Source organism: Callorhinus ursinus, unplaced genomic scaffold (genome assembly GCF_003265705.2).
Source record: "Callorhinus ursinus isolate GAN/ISIS: 27379988/994484 unplaced genomic scaffold, GSC_fseal_2.0 scaffold1, whole genome shotgun sequence".
NCBI classification, from domain to species: Eukaryota; Metazoa; Chordata; class Mammalia; order Carnivora; family Otariidae; genus Callorhinus; species Callorhinus ursinus.
The window spans coordinates 143815492-143833524 of record NW_027397063.1 but is presented as its reverse complement, the minus strand read 5'-3'; the positions used below and the strand labels follow the sequence as shown (position 1 = coordinate 143833524).

Here is an 18033-nt window from a genome sequence, read left to right as displayed (position 1 = left end):
GGAAGGGTGGGCGGTATTCCGGAAATGTATCCCCATTCCTCCACGATTCCTTTTTTTTTTTTCCCCTTTTGGTAGTAAGTGCCCCGAGACAATGAAAAAAAAAATGAATTACAGGTAATAAAAATAGCACATCTCCAGAACAAACGGGAAATGCAGCGCTTTAATTTCTTCGGATGTCAACTCTGTTCCCGACCCCGCGCCCTACCCTGCCCGGCTATCTGCGGCACCGCTGTGATTCTAAATCGGCGCTCGGGTGGGCAGCGGTCTGGGCAGTCGCCCACAGGGAGTGCACTTGGCGCTACACGCCCGGACTTTTGGTCTTGCTCGAAGCCGAGAATCTTTGAGAGCTCGGAGGCTACGGATTCATTTGGGTGGAGTGAGGTGTTATTATTGTGGGATATTCTCTGCAGAGTTGGCCGGGAGAGTGAGCAGCGGAGGAAGGGAGTGAGCTGGGCTTGGGCAAGTGTCCGCAGCAGTCGGAGGTGCCCCCGGGAGAGGTACGCCGGCGGGCTCGGGCACGGGGGCGGGGAGCGGGGAGGCGGTGTGGAGGGGCAGGGGACAGCGTGCCAGTTTTCCCTCTGATTAATGAAGCTCACGCTGCTGCGCGTGGCTCTGGCGCTTTGTCTCCAGCCTCGGGGCTGGCGGAGAACTGCCGGGGGAATGGATGGCACTGCGCGCCGGGCACACCCGGCAGGTGCCCGCGCTCCTTCTCTGCCAACTCCGGCCGCGCCCAGTGGCAGAGGCTTTGGCCCCCGCAGGCGCCTGGCCCCGGCCGGCTCCCGGGCGTGGCGGTCCGGGGGGCTGGAGGCTGCGGCCGGGGCGGGGACGGATGCGGCCGGGGCTGCGGGGAGGAGCCGGGCGCGTGGGAGGGCAGGGACTGGCGGAGGGGCAGGCGGCGGAGGCGGGGAGGCAGGGGCGCGGGACAGAGGGACGGACGGAGGCTGGCTGGCTCGGGGTGGGACGACAGAGTGACAGAGCAACGGACAGGTGGGAGCAGTTAGACAGCTTGAGTCAGGGAGAGCAGAACGCTGAGGAGAGGCAGAAGGAGAGAGAGAGAGAGGGAAAGGAAGAGAGAGAGGGAGAGAGACAGAGGGAGAGGGCGCGCGCGAGAGAGAGAGAGAGAGAGGGAGCGAGAGAGCGAGAGAGCGAGCAGCACTCGCGTGCACCCTCCCCTCCAGACGCCCTCCACTGTCCGAAGGAAGAGGCCGGGGCATTGAGTGGGAGCTTGAGAGCGATGCGGGCACAGAAGACTGGAACAGGGACCTTGCATTGCTAGTGGGACCGAGACACGCCGAGGGACCGACAGACCGACACACGCACGGACTGCCAGCCGGCGCGAGTGGCAGCTCCGAGAGCAGAGCGCAGGAGAGCGAAAATCCAGCGCTGAGCTGCCCGGCTGAGCGACAGTCAGGCAGACAGACGTGCAGAGGGACAGACTGGCAGACAGGAGGCGGGGGCTCCTTCACTTCCCGAAGCCAGCCCGGCAGAGGAGGCGGCGGCGGCGCCCCCTGAGCTCGTCCGGAGCAGCGACAAGCAGCGGGGGCAGCGGGGTCGTCAGCCAAAGCCACCACGGTCGCCGCAGCCGCGCGTGGATCCCAGCTGCCGACGCTGCAGAAAGCTCGTTTTACTAGCAGTTAAATAAATCGACCAAAAAAAAAAAAAAAAAAGCCAAGCTAAACCAAACAAATCCAGCCAATTCAATCATTGAGAAACAATATTAATAAAAATCAAAAACTAAATCAAATCAATCAAGGCACCAAGACGCTGGGGGGATACCCAACACTGTTCGGTCAAGGTAATAATCAAGGTCTTCCGACGTGAACATTGCACGTCTTTTGTGATTTTTTTTTTCTCCTCCTTTCTGCCGTATATCTGTGTTTTTCTTTAGATTTGTTTCTCGTCTGTATTTCTCCTTCATGTCTGTAGAAAACTGTTGATGTCATACATGTATTGTGTTTTTATGTTTCATCAACGGAGGGGTAGACTCCCCTCCCCCAGATGAGGCTGACCAGGAAAGCTGGAAGAGAACTGAGAAGGGCAGTTCTTTTCATCAGAGAAGTCTCAGTGATTTAGGCAGGTTTCACGGTAGAAAGTTTGGGACCCTCTTTATTTCATTTGAAAGAGAACTATGCAAGAAGCAAAAAAGTTGTAATCAGTTTGTTGTTCTTGCGGGACTCAGGGTCTGGCTCCCAAGGGCTTTTGGGGGAAAAGATATTACCTTTTATTTTTACATGTGTTTGAAATCTGTGTTTCATTGCAAACTCCAAAGTTAATGTGTTCTATCTTGGGTTGTAGATATGGTGGTGGAATTGAGCTGAATTGATCATGTATTTAGAAAGTTTCTTAGGAAGAGAAATGGACTCAGCTAATGTTTATGCATAGAAATAGAGCTGGAGTGGATGTGGTTGCTGACAGCTGCTCAGGCTCAGCACTTGATCACCTCCTTAAGATACGAGATAAGGACAGAGACCAAGCCTAAAAGGAAAGGCAAAGGGGGCATCGAAAGTTACAAAGGGATGGGAGACTAGTAAGCAAAGGGCAAGGCTGGTAGAAATCATTTCTTGAGAATGTGTTCAGAGTGCAGATACCCATTTTGATTTCTGATTTTTAAAGGCTAATGGTATGACACTTTACACTCTCCGAAAAGAATGACATTCCCCAAAGTTGAATGAATCTGTACAAGATTTTGCTCAAATGCTGAATAATTCCAAATGATTTCCACCTCCTCCTCACCTACTTTGGAGATCAAAATCACTATGATTGTTTTAAGAAAACAGAAATGGAGATGACAGGAAATCATTTTTCTTTTGGTAAAAGTTAGAAAACCTTTGACATACACTTTAAAATAAATGCACCTACTCCTTTGATCCTCTGTATTTGTGTCACCATGGGACTTGTATGTCTTAATAGGATTTTAGTTAATGTCATTTTCACAAAAGACAGTCATTTGGAAGCCAAGAGCTCTAGCTATGTTCTGTTCAAATAGCCAAGTAATGTACTATTTTGGCAGTAATCGCTTCTGCTGCACTCCTAACGTGGATCACATGTGAAAAATTATATATGCGCTCATTTCAGATTTATATGGATTTGTAAGGTATGTATTTGTGTTTGATCCCGTATTTCCTCTCCTATCACATTCCTTTACTTCTTTTTATCATTTCAACTAACAGAATATTTTTAAATTTTCTGGGGAATTTTAGGATATTCTTTAAGGAATACACTTCATCACAAAAGATTCAAAAGGCTAACCTCATACTGTCCTTGCTTATCAATACTATTTGTTTGCTTTGAATAATTTGGTTTTATGCAGTTTTTAAGACATTTAGATGCTATGCATACATGGCTCCGTTCCTCTTGACATGACTTACGTTATTTGATAAATAATAATATAAATCAATTGCTGTAGGTGAATGCCTACTTAACAGAATACTTGGCTTAGGTAAGGCATATTTAAAGAAACTTCTACAGCTTCAGAAATTGACTTGAGCTTTTCAGTGGCTTAATTTCACTACATGCTGATTTCTCTTTTACAGTATTCAACTCAGACAGAGACAGGTTTGTGTGAGCTATTAGATTTGCAAATTGCTGATCTCCCAGTGACTTTCCCTCTTAGATCCCAGCTGAGTATGGTTACCTTGAGAACTGTGGCATTAGCTCTGTTAGAGCATGCTCCACTGGGGAGTTCTTGGCTGTCTATTTTTAATACTATTTAATGAAGGAACGAGCGCCTCACTCAGCAATAAAAGAAGCATGATGGAAGACAGAGCAGTGCATGCTTTTGGATACTGGAGAAGGATATATGAAAAGGTACAGACTGGCTGCTGGATATGGTATTTTTAATTAGTCCTAATGTATTGTACTAACAGAAATCAATCGATTTTAGTGAGAGAATTACACATGAATAGTCTGCTATGTGTTTTCATAAACCTCTTCAGTAATTCCTAGAAAGAAGACTCAATCATTTGAATGCCTTAAAACTTAAAGGAAATACTCACCAAGGAGTTGCTGCACACATACTATTTTTCATACAAGCTATCAGATTCTTGGATGGTGAGAAGTGCAGAAATAATTTCAGATTCCTAAAATACTGTTCTAGTGGAGGGTTTGGAGCTTGTAAAATGTTATAGGTATAAAATAACTAACATCCTCCTAAGATATTATAACTTGAAGCTCTGCCTTGTGAATTTTTGTTTTTCTTTTATAAACTTGGAGTCTGATTCCAGAATTGTGGCAGCTAAGTGAAGCGGGAAGTTTTGGTTGAACTTGGTAGAAAATTTGAGTTGTTTTCTCTCCTTATTTTGAGATAAGCTCAATAGATTACCTTACCGAAGGTTAAGTATTTTTAAAATGTAGATAGCAGAGGCAGCACTAATAATTTTTGGAATGTTATAATGAAGGGGGAAATATCTTAATGTTATAGTGCGTAAAACATAAGAAGCCCTCTGTCTCCAACGTCTGTATAATGTAGAACACCTGTCTTGAGGTAGACAGTGAAAACGTTCAATCAGAAAGGTCTCTGTTGTTCATTTTCATACTTACAACATGCAATAATCAGGTTATATCTTTGTTCAAAGTGAAGCTAATTAGACAAATGCCTAAGTAATTTAAAAATTAATAAACATAAGAGAAAGTGAGAAATTTTTAAGTGGGGAATAATAATTATATTACTATTATTAAATAAAGCCGTTAGCGTAACGTACAGAGTTTTTCTAGGTTTTGCCAATTTCTATGAAGAATAATCCCCCCCACTAAATAAACTAATAAGAGAAATGCATTGTAAGGAGTTACTCTAATTTGTTGTTGTGTTTTCTACTTTGGACTTCTAGAGGGGGAAAATAATTACACACTGGCTGTAATCTTGTCCTTGGTGGTCATGCTGTTTGGACCACAATGCTGATACCTTTCTCAAGATTCTCAAGTTAGTGGGCATTCTCATCTGAATTCAGTGTAAATTTTGTCTGTGGACAAGATAATGATAAGCTACATGAGTAGAGTGTGGAATGAGTCAGCCCCTGAAGACACAATGTACAACATAGACAGAAGTGAATATAACTGAGGATTCTCATTAGGATTGGGAGAGAGTTTGAAGTCCATAAGGTTGGAAATTGCAAATGAACCGTTTGCATATAAGTTAATGTAATTCATCTGCTTTGCAACAAGGTTAGGAAAGAATGTGGGGCTTCAAAATGATGTGGACAGTGAAAGTCATTTCTTCAGATGGTAAGTACTGGCATCATTTTACCTGGTACCACACGGTGGTAGCGTGTTTAGAAATTTGTGAATTTCTAATCAGAAAAAGAATTGGCTTCTTTAGAAATGCATTAGGTCACCTGGAAAGTTCTGGACACATTTTAAGTCAGTGATGAACTTATAAAATACAGACTTCCTCTCTTTAGACAAAGGATTTTTATTTTTTAGGGAATCTGTGGTTCCAGAGCCTCTATGTTTCCGCTGACTTTCCTTTCTTTTGTTTTTCATTCTAACATTTAAAGTTAAATATGATAAATAATTTCAAGCAGTGCTATAAGTAAGTGCTGAAGGACTATTGAAGGTAAAGATGTATCTGTGATTGGGTTTGTTTTTCTCAGGCTATCTTTGCTTCTGAGTGTTAGTTTCCTTTAAGGTACATTCATGCCAAGTTCTAATAAATTGATTTTTTTTTAGTGCCTTATCTAAATTAATTTTGCTCATTTTGGATTAAACCGGGCCCTGGATGTTCACAGGATTTATTACTTGCATTTACATCACAACCATTTCATTGCCATAAGGATCAGATATAAGCTGAGATACAAAGTGTTTAAATTGTATACATAAATATAATATTCTTGATAAAGAATTAATTGCTTGGGATGGAGCATCAAGTTCATTCAGCAGTTTTTAATTTTCGGTAACCTTGTTACCTTTAGGTCCCCAAATCCTCTGTAGTCTGGTGATATTTTCTTAAGGTATAAAATGCCCATATAACATTTTGAATATACCTTTCTCTAATATTACTGGGACCTTTCTGCACCTGCTGTGCAGGTAAACCAAAAAGCGAACTAAAATCATTATACCAAGAAAATGGAGAGCGTTTCGAAAAAAATAAAAGGATTGGCTTGAATACACCAAACTGACTCTCTACTTTCAGAACGAATCCTTAGCATTATGTTAGGTTCCTCTTTTCTAGCTGCCACATAGAGCTTAGTGTTGCCAGGTGGAACGAGTGTTAATCACTATCTATGGCCACAGTAGATCAATATTTTGAATTCCTCCACATGCTTTGCCCAAGGAAATTTCTTCTGGCAGTTTTTTTATACCCCTGCTTAATGTATGTGTCCATGCCACATGTTATATAAGATTTTTCTGAGTTTTATAATCAAGGGATGCCTATTAGGATAAAACTGCAGTTGCGACTTACTGAAATGCTGAAAAATTAGTCCAAAATTGTCTCACTCAAGGCACGTATTCATAATAAATGTATGCATTTTTAAAGTAACAGACTTTACAATTGCTCTTTCTGTCTAGCAACAGAAAATAATGTCATTTTCTCCAGGTGAAGGGGGGGGGGCCGCTAGTAATCATCCCTTTTAAGAACAGGCCTCTTAATCACATTCTCACATTTCACATTACTTCAAAATGACACAACAGTTCATAAATTAGAAATCCACCGTGGAGAACACACAAAATATCGAGATCTCGCTAACAAAATCACTTCTGTAAATAATAACATTGGTTTTAAGATAAATGAAAATAAAAAATATGGTTTTAATTCAGGGGAAAAATTCGAGATTTTTAACAAGAAAACAGTTACGTCACTTTTTATTTCAAATGTTTTGGCAAAGTTTGAGATTTATTTGGCACATTGTGGTTGATGTTTCCACCCAGAATCACTTAGCGTAACATGTAATCTTTCTTTCTGCAGTGCTGAGACATATTTACAAAGCTTATCTACCAAGATAAACCAGTAATCTCTTCCTGATACCCACACAAGCTAGGAAATAAGTCCTTGTGATAGGGACATCCAAAAGAAGAACTTGGTGAATTCTTAACTAGACTTAGTGCAGGAATGCTTAATAATGGATGCGCATTCCCTTACATTTGTAGGATCTTAGGTTGATTCTTTATTACGCACTAAATACTTAAGAACGAGGACAGTCTCCAGGGAAGTGGAAACCAGATGAGTGGCTTTTCTTCTGATTGCTAAGATGCAATATTCACTTTAGAACATTCTCCTCCCTAGAATCATACTTAAAGGGGAAAAAATCCATGTTGACATATTTTGACCTAGTTGAAATTAAGAAACAACACCAATAATTGAGGTAAAATGTTTTGACATCTTTAGAGAACAAAATGGAACATCAATTTCAAAAAGTTTCAAGGTCCTGGTGGTCTAAATGTACTATCCCTTGACATGTAACTCAGAAGGCCTAGCCATCCTCCAACTGTTGAGTAACTTAGGTTGCTTTCAGGTGATCTTAGCACTGTCGCAGAGGCCTAGAAGAATCAAGCCATGGGTGAAGGAAGGGCATGAAAACTCCTTGGAATTCAGGGCTACCCATAATTGTTTACCTGTTATTTGTTCATGAACTCAGTAGAAAAATAAAGAGCTACTAAATTGCTTTTGTAGCTTTTATAAAAATGTGTAGATGAAAATGTTTCTAGAAACACAAGCTAAAATCCTCACACAAAGTTCTAATATCTTTTGGTACGAAAATATCTATCTGCATTGACGTGCTTTTCTCAGCATTTTGTTTGTTAAAATGGGAGTTTGGTGGAAATCCCAGCATTGCTGGCATTTGACTCAATTTAATCACCAAAGAGCTTTTGGACAGAAAATGAGTAGATTCTGTGTGAGTGTGTGAGAGAATCGAGATTTCTGCAGCATTTGCAAGCTTCAAATACTCACTGGTTCTTTACAAAACTATTTAAAAAAAAGTGTGTCAAAAAAAAAGAAACTTTGATTAGAAATATGACACTTTATTTTCTTTTTTAGAGAAAGAAGATTAAAATTTATGGTTAGATGATGACTCTAAGCCAACATAGCAGACAGTTGAGTTAAAATTGCTATTGAATTCTGCCAAATTAATTAATTGTCAGGACTTTGCAGCCATATCTATGATCCTATTTCTTTTATCTGGCTTTTGGGAATGATGAACACTTTTAAATTACATAGTTTCATATTTGTTTATTTTAAACTTGCTTAGATATGTTGGTATTATTGGAATTTTAGGAAACTGCCAAATAACTGGCATAAGCACTAAGATGAATTCAAAAATCCCATTGCACACAGCTAGCTGGTATTAAAGATTCTTCATTTTTTTTCCACTTAAGTGATGATTTACTTTGGCAAATCATCTTTGGTCATTTCTTTGGTCACAGAAGCGAATTCCTTTGTGAAGATTAAAACCTTTCTCCAACGCTGAAATTTCCACATAATCACTAACAGAATCCTGGAAAGATAAAATACTAGAGCATGAGATCATGTTGCATGTACATACATTGCTCTCTGCTTAAGTGCAGTTAGACATTCTAACTGGACACCTTCGCCTTTAATTATTATTATTATTGTTATTGTCTTCATCCACAACAATGGATGACCTAGTTTTTAGTGGGTTTTCTTTAGCATCAAGAGGCAAGGGAGTACACATGTTAAATCTGAGTGTTTTATATATTAAAACAATTACACATATTCTAGGATAAGGATGTCAGTATCAATTTTATTCCACAAATGACCATAATGTCTGCATTTTTTTTTTGGTCAGATAGGATATCAGGAGCTCTAGACAGATGTTTTGAATTCATTGGAGCTTCCGATGGAAAGTCGGGTTCAAACTAACTGAGGGGATGTAGGGCAGAGGTGCGGTCCAAGCTTATCTGGGAGGGAGCAGGTGACTTGCTGTGAGCGATGAAGCCAGGCTTTACTGCCGAGCCTCCAGGGGGGTCTGCAGGTTACAGATGTGTACAAAACTTGGACTGAAGTGAAAGGTCTTGGGAAACAAGGCCGAAATATTATGGTGTATCCATACCTCTCACTACTCCTCAACTTACCTCCGTAAATGCGCAATTTAGTACCTGAACAACCAGTCCTGGGGTCAGGCTTCTGGGTCTGAGTGAATAACAGCGTGACAGTGGCCATGACTCTAAACCTCTCCACGCATCACAGTTGCTGCAGGTAAAATTGTGAGTGACACCCTTCCGATATGAACAAATTACCGATTAAGAGGTTTTAGGAATTTAGTGAATTCCTCATTGCTTCGATTCTCTCATTTGTAAAGTCAGATCAGGCCTACCTTGAAGGATTGAAGCAGAAATGAAGAGCTCAGCACAGGCACATAGGTATTATGCACTAAAAAGAAGCCATCATCTTTTCATATGAAAACCTTTAGAGATTTAACCTGATTCCATAAACGAGACAAAATCCCTTTAAGATTTTATCATTGTTGCTGCCGTGAGTAGTTTAGAGTACAGCTCTCTTGTTTTCTACCCTGTAACATTTTTGGTGGTTACTACTGGAGACTAGCTGTAATCTTTTTCTGTGTCTATGAAATATGGGAGGCCACGCCAAGGTCAAAACTACTCTGGGAGTGTGCACTGCAGAAGAATCCTGATGCTTCACAAGGCTGGCACCTTGTGCCAGTCTCTAAGGGAAGGGGTGGCCCAGTTCAGGTTCATCTACAAAGCGAACATAGAGATATTATTTCTCCAAAACAGTTCAGTTGTGTCATTGTTACCATCTAAAGGAGGTGGCTAAAGAACCGAATCATTGAACAAGAAGGGGTCGGAGTGTATCCGTGAAGGAATAACCTTCAATCCTGCGTTAATGGGTGAAAGCTTTTAAAGGGCAGATTTGGGCTGGCATGGGAAAAGGAAATATTTTCAAGTGTCTCTGAGACGTTAAAGCAAGCGATGCCTTGGGCTTGCTGGTAGGCTCCGCGGCACCCCACAGAAGGCTTTGGTGTCTAAGCACAGAGTGAGCTGTTTGGGCTGAGCAGCTGATTTGGCCTCTGATCCTGAAGCATCTGCTCTTACTGTTGCTGAAATGAATCAATTCTGCACTCGTGTGAAAGTGGCCGGAGGAGGGGAGAAACTCCCTTTGTAACTGGGGGTTAATCAGTTGGTTCCCCTATTAGGAAATAGGAAACCACGAGGAGTGTTCAGTGCAGGTGAAGGTGAGCCGTGCAAAGCAATAAATTTGTCAAATAACTGAGCTTTATTTGCTATTATAATGTGAATATCAGCCACTCTTCTGAAGGAGAACACACTCAGAAAGTTATTTAATGGAACTTCTCAGAAGGTGTCTGAGAATAAATTTATAATCCTCTGGTATTCTGATATTTGCTGGAAAACAAATTAAAAACAAGGAAAGGGTAGACAGATTTTATATATATAATATACATAACATATATATAAATATATAGATAGATTTATCTATATATCATGTCCATCATATATATCTTATTATAAGATGTGTTTTATATATTTTGTCTATCATATATATGAAATATATTTATAATCGGCATATATCTGTATCTACATCTATATCTAGAATCTGCAAAATACACATGCTTAGAGTCATCTACCTAACTCATATTAAGCAAAAAAGTAATTTGACCCCAAAGCACATTTTCTAATACATTTTTCCACTGTCCTTAGCAGTCCTTGCTTGCATGTGGCAGATATTTAATCAAAATTCGTTGAATTAAAAATTGATTTCTATATTGTTGAAGGCATCTAATATTCAGGGCTTAAAATCAGCCCCCAGTCAAGTTTTAATTGTATTTTCCCCCTAAAGTTTCAGCTTAGTGGACTTGACATTCATCTTTCTGAAAAAGAGAACAAAGATGTGCCCTTGTATGTGGAATTGTAACTACACTCACGATTGTTTGGGCTCTCACAAAGGAGTCCCTTCTTCAGATCTCAGATTGTGACTAGGGTTTCTACAGGAATACAAGGCCCCTAAAACTTTAGTCCACTTGAACAGAATATATGGATCACTTTTCCATCTGCGTGGAAGGGAATTAAGGTCAACACTCAGTTAATATGGTCTTGGGAGAAGGGATGAGGCAAAGGCAGGTTCACAAGAAATTTCCAAATCACTGGTACAAGGAGCTAGTGACAACTCATGTTTACTGGACAAGTGCCTGTGGAGAGATTAACCATAGTGAAGGTGATCCAGGTGTGGGGAGAGAAGTCACTCCTCTAAAGGCTGAGTGAGCAGGCCATGCTGGATTAGAAGGCAGGGGTGAGGAAGGGAGGGAGAAGCGAACCTGGAAACTGGGGGTCTCCAGTCCCCACTTCCTCCTGGAAGCAGAGCAGCTCTAACCAAGCTATAAGAGAGGCTGCCTTCTCTCCCTGCTGTATGGGAAAAGGAGTTTGGGGCATGGAGGATTTAGAATTCCATGTGTACACAAAATTCCATGCAGTATTTTATTATTTGCCATTGCTGACTCTCCTAGGATAAGATTATGGCCCCTGTGCTTATTCACAAAGAAAGTTAACTAGGCCTCCTTCTGGAGAGTTTACTCTTAGCACCCTTCCAGGAGCAATTTGGGACTTTATCTAAGAACTAGAAATGATTTCAAATACAATTGTGGTAGACATGTGATGTGTACACTTTGCAGATAAAACCAATAGCTATATCCAACAGAAGGCCATTTGTATAATCAGAGATTTGCCTGATGGATCCAGCAAGAGAAGAGAGCTCTAAAATCAATTTTTCTGCAATCACCAGAGAACATTACCTCATTGTTTCAACCTAGCTGTGAAAATAGATTCTGATGTTTTAAGAAAGGCTGAGGGAATATCACTTGTTTTATCATTTATAGATTAGATCCTGAGGCTTAGGCAGGAATCAAATGGTTTGCGCTAGTCGTCAAGGAATTCATAGCATTGAGAAGAACCCGGACCTGCAAACTTGAAAGAACTCATCTATTTTACCCCAAGTCTTGGTGAACTTACCTAATGTACTGAACTGGTAGAAAGCCAACTTTTGAGTATTTCGGATGAAGTACATCGTAAACATTCAGGAAATCTAAATGGAAGGAATGTGATATGTTCCTGTACTTTTTAGGGAAGCTACTGAGTGGCCATTTGTGGAGGAAATCTGTACTTATTTCTGTATTGATTAGGTCATTAGTCCCATTTGTTCTGCTGTGTGGGAATTACTTCACTTGGCTTGCTCCTTCTGCTCTCTGAACTACCTTGCTTCTCCAGGCGAAAACTCTTATCAATAGAGAGATCCAAGATTTCTGTAGTTCGACCTGTATCATTTGCTGATGCCACAGGGACAGTGATAAGAAAAATCAATAGTCCTCTATTGATTCTGATTTTACCTTTGGATCATTTTTGATTGAAAGCTACTTGTAGGATTGTTGTTTTGGAAAACTAATTTGCTCAATTGTTTTACAGTGTAAATGTTAACTGATATTTATGAGCCGCCTCTTGTGTGAAAGGGACTTGTGTGCTCATGTGATGTCCACACACAAGCTACCCTTGTGATCACAGCTGTGGCAAAGTTTCTGTCATAGCATACTTGGGAATTCTTGTCTGAGGAAAAAGAAAGATGTATATTTCATCCTTATTTTGTTTCTTTCTTTGTAACCTGGTTTACACTGTCATATGTAATAGCCATGGGAAGCCCAGAGATTCAGAGCTAACATAGAGATTAGGAACTGAGAACCAGGGAGGAGTGGAAGGATATGTGCCCAGGCTATGGCACAGAAGGACATGGAAATTCACTTGTAAAGCTGGTACAGAGTGACCAGAAATCTGTCTGTCTGCATCTTTAATCTGTACTTGTGGCTGCCATTTGAGACAAGAATGGATTCTCAGCTCCTGATTTCATCTCTGCTTGGGACACACTTGCACCTGGTGTCCTTGAAAAGCAATAGGCTTGAGGTCAAAGTGACCTAAGTTTGAATGTCATCTCTGCCTCTCACTGGCCTGGCCAAGTTATCTTCAATTGTCTTATGACAATATTGTGGGCAGCAATACTCCCTTCATGAGTTATCATATTTAACATATTTGCCACAAAATGGAAATGTTATTTCCTTCCTGCTTTCTCCTACAGGGACTGTTTATCCATTAAAATGTAGAAACCTATAAGAACATGGGTAATGAAATTATATACCAATGCTTTTTTGAAAATAGTATAGAGTTATAGTTTAAGTCATTAAGTATTTTATATGTCCACAGATTACTGAAAAAAAAAGAGAGATAAAATGATTTTGAAGGGTGGTAGGATTCTTTTGCGTTGGCTTTTATAAGATGTTAACAATACATATCACATAGCTAGAAAAGAATTAAAAAAAAAAAACATGACAGCACATCTAAACACGCATCTTTACTCACTGCCCAACAGTCTGAAACAATGCTATTGATTTAAGGGACCCAGTGGTTCACACTTACATAAAAATAGATACCCAGGGATAAGTGACTAAGTGAAAACAGTAATTAAAAATTTTTGGAGTAAATCAATGAAAAAATGATTTTGAAGATATCTATTAAGTTATTCGCAGAGTTTAAAGAATTGTCTTTCTTTTTTTCTCTTTTTTTTCTCCTAATGGATTTACATGGTTTGACCTTTTAAATGCATGTCGCTGGTCCTCTTTTGCTAATCTTTGTCTTGAAGGCATCTCACCTTGCTCTGCACATAAGTGTTCTGTGCTATCCCTCTGTCAAGGTGGGGAAAAGTGCTATACTGTTTCCTTATACACTGCCTTCTGTCCCATGGGAAAGAGCCAATGCCAGGTGCATAAACCTATTGTCAGTCCACCTGCCAACATGTATTTATGCAATTACTGATATTGAGGATGGAATTATCCACTTTTACTAATATGTTGCCCCTGAAATTATCTTCTGGAAGACTTGAGTTAGAATTAACCAGTGTGAGCTTTTTTCATAGACTGTTTGTCCTCAATTTGTTTTCTACCAAGTCAACCCCGGACACCTGGAGCACCACACACTCGGTCTTTGCCTGTGCATCCGTGTTTGGCACAGAAGGTGACGGTTGCCTTTGGCAGATGTACAAGATCAAAGTGGCCTTTTTATCCTTCTACCCTCAGGGAGTCCGTTTCTCAGATAAAGGAAGTGGTGAGGTTAACAGAAATTTCAACTTACCCTGAAATAATAGTGAAGTGCAGTAGGTATGAAAATCCTATTTATTAATTATTTGTCAAAGGCAATGGCTTTGTTAAATTATTGGACAGAGAAATTTAGGGACAATGCATACTTTTTTTTAAAAGATTTTATTTATTTATTTGACACAGAGAGACACAGCGAGAGAGGGAACACAAGCAGGGGGAATGGGAGAGGGAGAAGCAGGCTTCCCACTGAGCAAGGAGCCCAATTCGGGGCTCCATCCCAGGATCCTGGGATCATGACCTGAACTGAAGACAGACGCTTAACGACTGAGCCAGGTGCCCCAATGCACACTTTTTAGTAAGTGAATGTTTATACTGTATTTTGTGGCCTGAAGGAAACTAACAACCAAAATTATCTTATTTATTTTCCCATTTAGCTAACCTGAGGAAATGGGAAATCTTAGAAATACTATTTATAGGTAAATATAAGGATTTTTTTGATAAGCAATATATCTTACCTTATATACAGAGAGGATTGCTCCAAATTTCTTAATCTGTACAATTTATCATATGCATTAGCTAGGTTTACTTGATAAATATTGACCTAGGCCTAGGGAATTACTTGTAATTTTATTTTGGGGGCTTTTTTCTGAAGAGAGAACAGAATAACAGAAAATGAATATGCATGCACACTCTTTTATATGTATATATGTGTGAATATGTTGAAAAATACATAAATGTACACACACATGTTATAGACTATTACATATGGCATAATTTATATATTTAATATATTAATAAATACATATATATGGTTATATTATAAAAATTATACACATATATCTAATATACTATATATTAGATGTGGTATAATATATTATACCACATTATATATGCCACATTTTATATATATATATATATTAATACATATATATGTGTATATCTATAATACTTATATATGTAAGTTGGGGCTCTGGTTATATTATAAAAAGAATACTCTCTCTTATTGAGAGATCAGTGATGGCATGACCTAAGTCAGCCGCTTTTCTACTTTCTTTTCCTTCTGAATTCACTTGTTTCACTGATAAAGAACAATATCCCATTAAGTATAGGGTTATAGAAGAGTGTCAACAAAGAGAGAAAACTTGCATTTACCCCTGTTCTCTGCCCATCTGCACCGATAAAATGGCAAGATGGAAATAGAGGGTAGTGTGATCAATTTATCCTTTCAAATGAAGAGTTAGGGATTCTTCTCTAGACTTTAGGTTTTTACTCCATAACTCTTCCCCAGTGACCAAAAAGAACTACGCTACACCATCTGTCTTATAAATGTTGGTTGGTGATCTAGGACTCATATCTTAACACAAATGAGCCATCCTATTCTTTAAGCCAATCCTATTATGGAAGGAAGGAAGTGTAAGTGAGTACCAAGTATGTCCTCTCAATGGTTAAGTCTCAGGCAAAGGCGTTCTTCCTTCTGTACCACACAGGAAGCGCATCCCTGAAGCAGTGGTTCTCAAACCTGTGCATGCATCAGAATCAGTTGGAGGTTCTACTCAGGTACAGTTCACTGGACCCACCAGCCGAGTTTCTGATTCAGTGGACCTGGGGTGAGGCCCAAGTATTTGCATTTCTAACAGGTTTCCAGGTGATGCTGATACTACTGGTCTATGGACCATAACATGAAAACCACCTATCTAAAACACAAAACTTCTTGTCAGAATGTAGATTTTGCATGATTGCTGTTTCATAATCTGAAATATTAAAGAAATACTGTAAAATTTCAAAACAAATTTTAAGAAATTAATTTCAGTTTACTTTGACTTTTAAAATTATTTTTTTCAAAACATAGCACCTTAAGAGAAGAGATAAGGATTGCAAATTCCACTAGAAAAAGAGGTAGGAGGGGTGCCTGGGTGGCTCAGTCATTAAGTGTCTGCCTTCGGCTCATGTCATGATCCCAGGGTCCTGGGATTGAGCCCCGCATCGGGCTCCCTGTTCCATCGGAAGCCTGCTTCTCCCTCTCCCACTCCCTCTTCTTGTGTTCCCTCTCTCGCTGTCTCTCTCTCTGTCAAAATAAATAAATAAAATCTTAAAAAAAAAAAGAAAAAGAGGTAGGAGCCTGGACGATTATAGGGAGATGCTTAGATGATTATAGGGAGATGCTAGTTTCCCCTGAGGTTGTATTGTAGGAGTCTCCAGTGGAGGACTCTAAAATCAATGGAGATAACATAATCTCTAATCCACAAGACTGGCTACTCTGAGGGTTAAGAAAAATTTTTTTAAATAAAAATTAGTGAGCACTAGAGATGAAAACTACGAATGCAAAAATTGTATAGACAGCAGTTTATAATAGCTTTATTCATAATTGCCTCAAACTGGAAACAATCCAAATGCCCTTCCAAAGGTGACTGGGCAAACTGTGGTGCATCCATATGGTGGAATATTACTCAGCGATAAAAAGGAGCAAATTACAAATCCACCCAATAATTTGGATGGGTCTCAAGGGCATTATGCTGAGTGAAAGAAGCCAATCTCAAAACATCGCAGACTGCATAATCCCATTTGTAGAACATCTCAAAATGGCAAAAATATAGCAACAGAGAAGGATGGATTAGTGAATGCCAAGAGATATGTCAAAGGGGATAAGCAAACAATGAATCATGGAACACTACATTAAAAACTAATGATGCAATGTATGGTGACTAACAGAACATAATAAAAATAAATAAACAAATAAATTTTTAAAAAGGGGAGGTGTGATTGGAAAGGGATGGCATGAGGAAATTTTTGGGGTGCTGGAACTCTTCTGTAGCCCGATTATGGTGGTGTTTACACAAACTTATACACATGTTAAAACCCATGGAACTATACAGCCCCCACTCATGACAACTTTACTATATGGTAATTTTATGATCATATAAAAATGATGATTTAACAATTAAAAAAATAAAAAATCAGAATAAGACTATTTTTTAGTTATACCAAGTAGCTGGATTTGCATCATTATATGATGTGAAAATATCAACTTATTTAAATAAATAAAAATGCTTTATCACGAGCAAAAGGAAAAAAAATGATCTCTATAAGGATTCTTTATAAATGTTTGTAAGGTCATTTGCTGCAGGCAGGGATCCGAGGAAAAATTTAGAAGTTGGAAAATCTGCCTCATATAATCTTTATCTGGTCACCTCTAACACTGTCTTTCCATTTCTTCCTTTGTTCTTTTTCTTGGAATCCTTTTCTGTAAGCTTTGTCACTTTCGATGTGAATTTCAGGGGCAGGTTTGTTCTTATCATTTATACTAGCTGGAGAAGACAGACAATGCCAGAACTGTCATCCAGAGGCCTCCTACATATGTGCCTGGAGCCTCAGGAATTGCCATCCTCCCACAGCTTGAACAGCCCAGTGATGGCTCCCTAAGCGTCTTGGATGAAAGCCAATATCATTTTGAAGTATCTATAATTTTTAGAGACACTGAGGTCTTTAGAAGTGTCTAGAAGGTCTGGGTCTCTACAAGTGTTGGCAGTTGAATTCCAGCCAGAGCTCTAATCAGGTAATATCCCATAAATCTCTGTTGAATGGATGCATGTGCTTGTCCCAGTAGGAGATAGTCAGTTGCTAATACACCTGTAATGCTAACTATGTGCGAGGTACTTTTCTGAGTGCTTTACATAAATTCACTTGTTTAATTCTCACAATCATCTAGGAGGCAGGGGCTCTTCCTATTTCCATTTTCAGATAAGGAAACTGAGGCATGGAGACCCTTAGAAACTTGCTCAGTTAGTAGAGGAAGCAAACTTCCACCCTGGAAGCCCAGCTTCAGAGTCCAAGCACTTCACAGCTATCCAACACTGTGGTTTTTGTGACATTTTCTTTTGCTGTATTTTTTCCTTTTAAGGCAGACTGATATTTTTGTCAATGGCACATTTCAGTTTACATGTGACCATTCATAAACTCTTGTACAGAATTG

At 39.7% G+C, this 18033-nt stretch overlaps 1 protein-coding gene across 3 annotated transcripts in view; it reads left to right on the top strand.

Moving 5' to 3' along the window:
• The first annotated feature begins 210 nt into the window (after positions 1-210).
• ARPP21 (cAMP regulated phosphoprotein 21) overlaps positions 211-18033 on the top strand; it is a 153797-nt gene continuing 135974 nt past the window's right edge. Inside the window, exon 1 of one of the 3 annotated variants that reach the window (XM_073902226.1) lies at positions 211-497. The gene's annotated coding sequence lies outside the window, so the exon portion shown is untranslated. Of the gene's footprint in view, positions 498-938; positions 1796-3730; positions 3808-18033 lie in introns of those variants that run through there. The other 2 variants (XM_073902222.1, XM_073902234.1) reach the window with 2 other exon arrangements.